Raw genomic sequence first — 10333 nt, 5'->3', positions numbered from 1 at the left:
CACCATCAGACAGAGGCATTCATTGAAGAAGCAAAGCGATTCGCGGGAGGGGAGGGGGTCTGAGGGGGGACTTTATAAAGCGATACAAAAACTACGGATTCAGCGACCGATCATACACCCTTATGAATGAATGAATCAAAAAAATGTGACTCCTAAACTAGTCCCCCTCCTCTCTTTCTTCAAAGACAGAAGCGCGCTAGCTGGGTGGAGTCTCCTTTCGGAACTACTTCTTTTCCTTTCTCTCTCTGCTATCCCATCCACTGAACTGTCAGTATCGAGACAAGTTTGGAATGTTGGCAGCCGGGAAGTCGTCGGGACCTGGGGCTTTATTCAGATTCTCATTCTTCAAAACTTCTTCAAACGTGATCTCCCGTCTAAGCCACGGATTGTCCTCCTGCGTGAATAGCCGGGAGGAAAGAAAGGGCGGTAGATGATAATGAGAAAAGGCGCCGCGTCTGGACGGGCGTAATGGATGAGCGAACCTGAGAGAAATTCTTTTTAGGAGCTATTTCACGAGCAGGTCTGTCGTCCTCCTCATTATAGTCCTCCTAGAATCCAGAGCATTTCGTCGAAATACATCCTGTTTTTTCACACTTCTCGAAAGAGGAGGAAAGAGCGTAAACTCGACTCTAAAAGTTTCAGTTGCCTCCCTCTCTCCGCCCTATAACTGAAAAAAGGAGCACAGCGAAAAGCCAACCTTCTTTTTTCTGCGGTTGAATTCGTTGTTTTGCTGGTCGGCTGAGGAAAAGGCAAATGGTATTTGGAGGAATAGACAAGGCATGATTTATGAATTTCCTGGAATGTAGATAGACCAAAAGAGGGAATGAAGGGATAGGAATAGGAATTATAGTACCATTGGAAAAAAGGGCACCTGTGGGAACATCTCTACTGACGAACCATGGTAAAGAGAAATGCTGGAGTAAATTTAGGAGACTAGTAGTACTAAAGCATGACATATAAGAGAAAAGGGTAACTCCAATAGAGTGTGACACTGAAGTATGAATTGGGTGGATAAGTACAAGTAAAATACGACAGGTCTATTAGCAAAATAAAGTAACAGCATCACGGAGACAGGGGTACGAATACGAAGGGCTATAACGAATATGAATACATTGGTAAAATAACTTATGTGGTAAATGTAATAGGGCTGACTGGAAAGAGTAACAGGTTGAGTATGCTTACTTCGCAAGGTTTATTCTACCTTACGAGCAGGCCTGCGAACGAGGTAAAGACGTGGTACTTTATAGCGTTGATTATGATCAAGATATAATGAGAGCGTGGCAAGAACTATAATACAAAGTATAGCGAGGAAACGACTAAAGATGTGACATGTTCTATATGAATAAAGAGTGGACTCAAGTGTGAAACCAACAAGCGAGGCATGGGGCTGCAGATGAGAAAGCTTATAAGACTTTGTTAAGGGAGAGTCCAGCATAGAGGTTCCTCAATGACAGAAATGATAGCAAGCAAAAAGGGGGAAGTAAACTTGAAAAAGAAATCAGAGAAAAGCGATATGGCAAAGTAGTAGTTCGTGTTTGTATAATCGAAAGTGTGGGTGGTATTTTTAGCTGGATGTAAAAGGTAAAGACTACAGAAAGGTGAATAACGAAAGGATCAACACAATAAGGATGAGAGGGGATGATCAGAATGAACGGAATAAGTTTTGGAACCAAAGAATGGATTGTACGAAGGTAGTATATTCTAAAGGACAAAGCGGTACTCAGTTAAGAATAGGGTTCCTCGTGCGAAGGATAAAGGGTTGATTATAAAACGGGAGAAAATAAGATAAATTGAGAAGGAAGAAATGTAAAGGAATAAGAATGGGAATAGGAAGAGAAGGAAATGCGCCGCAAAGTACGCGCACTTACGAAGTAGTCGTGTTATGATTAAAGGAAGATTCATCTCCTACGAATATCTTATACCAAGTTAGAACGAGTAAAGTATATGAAGTAATAAATTGAAAAGAAAGAGATGATCATGAGTTATAAGTTTACCGTACGACGATAAAGCGGTAGAGTAAAGCTATCATCAACGACAAATACAATACGATTATGATTGGTTTTGAAATCAATGTTGAATGCAAGACAAGAGTAAAAAAGCATCAGGCTTAGGCCTTGGAAGACAAAGATGACGTTACAAGTGAACTTTGAGCACCGAAGAAGAGGGCAAGTAACATCACATGGATGGTATGGGTAACTAGGTATACTACTATGATCAGCATCCCTATGGGGTAAAAGTTTTTAATTGGAGCAGATTTAGATATTGACTCATAACTACCAGATGAGCTAAGAAAAATATATCCTTGTTCAGATTGCTATATCGGTTGTATTATTTGGTTACAAGACTGCAAGGTGAGTATGTTAAGACTTCACACATGAATTATTGTAGCTATAGATTATGGGAAACGGTACGAATAAGATGTAGTATAGTGAGGGGAATATGAATTCAAGATTTGAAGGCGAGGCAACGGATTTGAGAATGATACAAGTAAAAACCCTAAAAGGGGGGAAGCGAATAAAGAGGATACAAGTATGAAGATTGAAATGATGGACCCTAAGATATGACAGATATAGACTCTAAAACAAAGAGTGAGAGTTATGCCAAGATGAATCTAATGACTAGTAAATAAACGGACATAAATTGAGTAGGCATCTGAGACTGTACGGGAAACCATTCGCGAAGGCCTTGAACCACGTGACATTGGGAGCAAATAACTCAAGAGGCATTGTAAAGGATGGCGGTGTTATATTAGAATAAATGAAGGAAGAGAGCACGACGAGATAAGTTACTACAGATAGACAAAAGACTTTCGGTATGAATGACACCGAACCTTCATGGTCGGGCATGCTATGTAAATGATATGTATATGAATATAACCATGGATACGATATATAAATGAGTACGATTATGAATACGGATGCAGATATGTATACCTGTATGTGTATAGATGTGTATGTACATGAATCACGCAAGAACGATTATGTAACTCGCAAGTAATTATACGTCGCCAAGGAAACCAAGTGGATACTGAAAAAAAGGAGTAAGAGGAAAAACAAGGATAATGTAGTCATGATGCTCCGGGTCAGTTGAAGGAAAACATATGGTAAATTGAGTTGAAATGTTGAGTTGGGATTATCGTTAGGGTATAGGACAATTACTTGTAATATGACATAAGTACATGCTATACGCTTGCTACAGTAGCCCTGGGGTGTGACAACTTACGAATGCAATAAGATCACTGAATGAAGGGGAAGCTTAGTCCCCGATACATTAGGTCTTATGAGGTGGTGCGCCAATAGGCAAGGTGGCTTATGAATTAGATCTACCTCCTGATTTGGAGTCAATTCACCCAGTTTTACATGTCTCGATGCTTCGTTGATACATTGGAAATCCTACTAGGATCATGCCAGTAAATGATGTTCAAGTGACAGAAAAGTTGATCTATGAAAGAGTACCCATTGCCACATTAGATAGGCAAGTACGGAGACTTACAAATAAAGAAGTGGCCTCAGTTAAGGCCTTATGGTAGAATAACAACCGAGAAGAATGACTCGGGAAGTGGAAGAAAATATAAAATCCAAGCGTCCGCATTTGTTTCAGCCCCGGAAGACATTCGAGACCAAACATTAATATTATGAGGTATGTATGCTCTCTTTTCATGCTTTTGTTCGTGTGTGGCCATAAATATATTGATGTTTTATTGTGGCCCTGTGAGGCAATGTTATTATAGGCTGTTGTGACAGGATGGTAGTGCCATATTACAGGAGAAACTCTGGCGAAATTTTCATAGAATTCCCGAGTGTTTAACATTCGAGGACGAATATTCCAAAAGGGGGAAGAATGTTACACCTCAAAATTTTGGGTTGCTGAGCAGTGAATGGACTAACGTAAGTTAAGGTGTATACGATGTCCCTGCAAGTAAGAAAGGATACTTAATGATTCTAATTAAGATTCCAAAGAAGTTAGAGGCAAGGGAGAAAGGTTTGTCAAATGAAACTCCACTGCAGTTCTGCGAAAGGACGGTTCAACGGTTGTTCTTTGTACTGTTGGACGGGTCGACGATTCGTCGATTGTGCCGTAGAATTCATTTAGCACAAAGACCATTCGACAGAGCAGATCGATGCTCCATCGATCAGTTCGACGGACCGTCCTTCTCACCGTAGAATGAAAGAAAACGAAAGGTTGCTCACTGGAAATTTAACGACTTCGACGATCAGATCGACGCTCCGTCGATTCGATCGATGCTTCGTCGATCGTACCGTATATCTCGGTCGGGACTGATTTCAAGATTTTATATAACGACCCTTCTCTCATTTTAATTCATTTCATTTCCACTTCTCCACACACGAAGAAGCCTCTAGAACTTTCTCCATTATTCATCCACAAGAAACCAAGGGAAATCCATGATCAACTACATCAAAACCATGAAATCAAGTGTATGAAACCTAACAAAAGTTCATCTACACCAAGAAAACTCAAGGGAAGTGAATTAGGGTTTTGGTGCAAGAAGAGAAGTTCCACTCAATGGTTGTTCATCCATCATCTAAGGTGAGTTTTATGATCATTCTTGGTTGTTTAAGGTGTTGAAAGTTAAAAGCACTTGGATTATAGAAAGATATAGGAAATGGGCCATAAATGAGTGAATAGTGTCATTGTTGAGTAGTAGCTTGGGATGAATTATGAATATTGGTATGTTGTGAACGACATTTAGAACATGGAATAAGTATTATATGTGAGAAAATGCAATAATGAATTATGACCATGGTTATGGAGAAAGTGGAGTGGAATGGCGAAATGCGGATAATGTAGATGAATGATGATTATTGCCTATGATATGGTAAATGTTGTTATGGTTGTTTGGGAGCTGAAATATGATATGGAGAAAGTAGTAGAAACAAAGGAAATGCTGCCCAATTTTTCCTAGAAATAGTAACACGTTCTTATAGTCGATTAACTAATGTTGATGCGAATTCTCTTGAAGGTAGAAACGTGGGCATCGAAGGAGAACAAGCAAGCGATAGATTAGTTAAACGTAAAAGGTATGTGAGGCTAGTCCTTTCTTTCTATGGCATGAATCCTATGACGTGATTTTTCCTTCTTCTCCATGAATCTCCTACATCCCGAACAACTAAGAGTCTATGTTCATGAAATAACTATATGAGATAAGAGATATGTTACGAGCCCAATAATGTTGATGATGAGCTTGAGTCTAAAGATTCTAGAGTTCATGATATGATGATCCTATAAGTTAATGATGTTGTTTATTGTATACACTCACCTTATATACTATTTCCTTCAAGGTGAGGCAGAATACTTATAAATGTTCCATAATGGAATCGGGGGTTCACGACCTTATGTCACCTCGATAAAGTATAGCTATCTTTGAGTTACTATGCATGCATTATGATGATTACATGATTGATGATATTACACCGCGCCTATATGGCCGGGCAGCACCGCTAAGGCGGGCGGCTTATAGATGATTACACCGTGTCTATATGGCACGGGCAGCACCACTAGTGGGCGGCATAGATGGTACCCCGGACGCGGGAGGCCTGGACGCAGGCTAATGATTATCACTCCGATCCGATATGGACGGGCAGCTTATACATTTATGCATATATGATATGATGATGATTATGAAAGTAAGCAAGCATGCATTATTTCTTTCATGATTCACAGTCAGATACAGGTTTCTCCTCATTTGATGCCTCCTCATTTCATTGGTGCTTTATTATTGTTTATGCCTTACATACTCAGTACAATGTTCGTACTGACGTCCGTTTTCTCTGGACGTTGTGTTCATGCCCACAGGTAGACAAGGAAGTGATTTTGATCCAGATTCGTAGGAGCTATTAGCTGATTTGAAGAGCACTCCATTTTCCGATGGTGCCATTGATTATTCTTTTGGTATATATGTATATGTATGTTATGGGCACGATGGGGTCCTGTCCCGTCCGTATGTCTAGTACTCTAGTAGAGGCTCGTAGATGCACAGTGTGGGTAGTATGGTCTCACAAGTTCCTCATTGTATATATATGTATGTATGTTATTTTGATAGCCGAAAGGCTCATGTATATAAAGTAAATATGTTTCAAATGATAATAATTACCATGGTTATGAGCATAAGATGCATGAATGAGAGCAGATGAGTAGTAGAATGAGTGGTGCTCGGTGGTTAGCCCCGGGTACCCGTCACGGCCCCTAGTCGGGTCATGACAGTAGTAACATTTAATTGGGCTCTCGTGCATTTTATATGTATTTATATATGTGTAATTTAGATACTTACCGAGGCTTAACGACCGGACAAAATACTATACATATATCACCGCGCCTTAACGGCCGGACAAGATACTATACATATATTACCGCGCCTTAACGGCCAGGCAAGATACTATACATATATCACCGCGCCTTAACAGCCGAGCAAGACACTATATATATATATATATATATATATATATATATATATATATATATATATATATATATTACCGCGTCTTAACGGCCGGGCACGATACTATATATATATATACAACACCGAGCCTCATTGGCTGGACAAAATACTATATATGTATTTATATGGAAAATTTTCTTCTAAAAAAGCTAAGCACGCAAGACATCCACCTTAAAAAGTCATTCAGAGGCACAGGTTGATCTCTTTTGTATTATGGTATCTTCATACTTTCATTATGTGGTTATTCATGCCTTACATACTCAGTACATTATCGTTGTGACGTCTTTTGTTTTGGACGCTGCGTTTATGCCCGCAGGTAGACAGGTAGACGGACCAGGCCCTTAGGAGCTTCATCTGCGGAGTCTCAGCAGCGCTTCATTTGTTTCGGAGCTGTAGTTTATTGGCACTACCCTTGTGTATATATATACTTAGTCATGGCGAAGTCCTGCCCCGTCTTCACAGATTCATGTATTCTATATAGAGGCTCGTAGACAGATGTGTGTAGCTAGAAGTCCCATATAGATATTAGTTCATATTGTTGTATTATATTATGGCAGCCTTGTTGGCTTGTGTTTATGGGCATAGCTGTTGATGATTATATAGAGATGTGTCACTATCTTGTAATATGTGCCCTTACTGAGTATGACGCCTATGAGATATCTTTGTGGTCCACCTAGAAATGATTATGAGATGTATGTTCACAGGTGCTCGGGGGGTTAGCTCCGGGTACCCGTCATGGCCCTCTAGTTGGGTCGTGACAGATTTAAGACAGAAAAGTATGACGACGGTGATTGGGAATAATGTTTTATGTGTGGCAAACGAGGCTATGGACTAGTGCTATATTACATGATCATGATAATGAGTATATGACGTGTGTTAAAAGGTATTGATATTTAAGTAAATTGAGATCAAGAATTAATTATTGATTAAGTGAGGAACAAGCATGCAATTAGGGAATTAAGTAAACATTAAATTGGATAAGTATTAAAGAATCCCTTTCCACATGGGCTCATTTCATGAAGTAAGGGAGGTGACTAATATATATGGCTATACACACGGATGAAAATGCTTTGTTTCCTTTAGAATTAAATTGCACCATTGAGTGTAATAATTTAGGTGGGCCCTACTTTTATTTAAGAGTGGTCACATTGATATTGTATTCAAATTAATAGATACAACCTAGCAAGATACGTATACAACACCTTTTGCATTTTAGATGGTTCTTTCTTCCACTCTGGGAAATTTTACTTCAACTTTGAGTACTTCTTTGGACACCAACGTTTCCAGCAGCTTTAACCTTGGGGAAATGTTGTTTTGAAGAGGAAAACGTGACTAGCAACATAAGGTAAGCCTAAATTAAGTTCCTTCTTTTATTCTCCTACGAAACTCTCGAGTTCTAATCATTCTACCTCTCGTAGCCGTCATAGTTGCTTGTTGCGTGAATGTTTGGAGCATAACTGGAAGGTTCTAGTCGCTTAAGGTAAAATTTCATCCCTCCTACATGTTCTTGGGGTTGTTTAGTCTTTATATAATTTGTTGGATCTTGAATTTGTGGAAGAAGAACTCAAGTTGTGTTAAAACTTGTGTTGATCTTATGGGCTGTCTTAGAACTTTTTATTACTTTGCTATGAAAGTAATTTTCTTAAATATGGATAGTAGATGATGTTGTTCTTGTGTTGTTATTGATATGCCTCTTGAAGTTGGAAGAAGGAAGTGTATAAAGTAGCGTATGCGAAGCGTATATTGGGTTGTTTTGATGTATATTCTTGAATGTTGATGATTTGAGTTCAAGGGGACTTAAATGAGGTTCTTGTTGTTGTTGTGGGTTGCTGGTTAAGTTGTAGTGATTAAATAATAGGGGAAATGTTTTCTGTTTCATTTTAGATCGATTTATCGTTTGATATACGGGATATACTAGAGGCGTCTAAGTTCATATATGTATTCCTTTGTTATAGGATCGGCGTACTAATTATGACGAGTTTGTTATTGGATCGTATTAGAGACTCGAGGTATGTAATGGCTATCATTTCTTTTCTTGGAATGATCCGTAGGTAATAAGCATTTATCAAATCATAAAGAAAGAGAATTATTATTTAGAGCTGTCATAGAGGTGTAACAGTTCTAGATGTGATATTGTATTTTCTGAGGGATTTTTATCCGCTCCTTAGTTCATTGTTAATAGAAGAGTCAGAAAGATACCTGTTTGACATCTCCATATATTTTAGTTTACACGTGATATATACATATATATTGTTTTCAAGCCTGGCCACTTGGTCAGTGTGATATTTTCTTTAGCCTGGCCACTTGGTCAGAGTGATAGATTGCCTAGCCGACGGGTCAGTGAGACAGATTGGCTGGACGACGGGTCAGTGAGACAGATTGGATGGCCTTATAGTCGGTGAGATATATATATTTTTTTTTACAGTTGCCAAATCACTTAGTCAGTGAGATATATTCTATTATTTCTTTGCATTTCATATGAGACAGATAAGCTGAGATATTCAGGCATTCTTTGGCCTCCAGATTCTATTGTTTTCAGTTTAATTTAAGTTTCAGTTATCTATTGTCTTACATACTCGGTACATCATTTCGTATTGACGTCCCTTTTACCGGAGGTGCTGCATTTGTGCCTGCAGGTACAGATAGACTGGCTGACCAACCTCCCAGTAGGCAGGACCTGATATTAGCTAGTTGTTGAGCTCCCTTTGCTCGGAGTTGCCAGGTCTTTTGGAGTCTTTATTTTGCGATTACAGATTCGATGGGTAGGTCGGGGCCGTGTCTGACCATGATACAGTTATGCTTTCTCTAGAGGCTTGTGGACGAATCTTGTATATAGTGTGTCAGTGTGATAGCCTTGTCGGCCTTGTATATCTCTTTTTTGGCCACCATTGGTTTTGTATGGTCATAGCAGCCTCGTTGTCTTGCTCAGTTGTATATATATATGTCTTGGGTGCGTATGCCCCGTTCAGATGAGATAACTTATCTTTATAATATATATTCAGAATGTGGCCTTGTTGGCTTATTGGTATTGTCTGTGTGTACGTAGGCTTATCAGCCTAATTTAAGGTTACCCCTTCAGAGTTACAGATTCAGAGTGGTTCGCTTGGCCGAGTGTGGCACCGGGTGCCGGCCATGCCTCTCTTGATATGGGGCATGGCAAACATGGTATCAGAGCAAGTCTTTCCGGGGAAGTCTACAAGTCGTGTCTAGTAGAGTCTTGTTTATAGCTGTGTTGTTCACCACATCATATAAACAAGAGGCTAAAAGGCATTTAGGAGTTGGTTACCCTTCTTTCAGATCTAAATCGTGTTGTAGATCCAAGTCATAGGAGGTTTTAGTTAAACTTACCCTTTAATGTTTGTATAAAGATATGCCGGTGACTAAGAAGAGTGCAGCTAGCCGGAGAGTTGATACATCAGCTGGTGAGGGAAATAGTAGGGCACACCCAGCAGCTGGTGAGGGAAATAGTAGGGCACACCCAGCAGCTGGGGCCCAGACTGAGGGCCAGGGTGAGACCCTATCCCAACCATCATCGACGACTCCACCACCTGAGGAGCTTCCAAGGGAGGCAGCAACTCCAGTACCCCCTCACACACCGACAGGCCTAGATCTTAGGAGTGTAGTGCACTTATTGACTTAGCTTGTAGCGACACAGAGGCAGCCGAGAGAACCTGTTGGTATAGTTACCACTGATGGATCCAGCAGTTCGAGAGTTCATGAGTTCCTAGAACTTGATCCCGCAAAGCACTCAGGGGTTAGGCGGGATAAGGATCCGCAGAACTTCTTCGATAAGCTTCACCGTATTTTCAGGTTCATGCATGTTACTGAGACTAAGGTGGAAGAGTCAACGGCCTTCAGGCTACGTGATATAGTGAT

This window comes from Lycium barbarum, chromosome 5 (assembly GCF_019175385.1).
Source record: "Lycium barbarum isolate Lr01 chromosome 5, ASM1917538v2, whole genome shotgun sequence".
NCBI lineage: Eukaryota > Viridiplantae > Streptophyta > Magnoliopsida > Solanales > Solanaceae > Lycium > Lycium barbarum.
Note: the sequence above shows the minus strand (reverse complement) of the source record.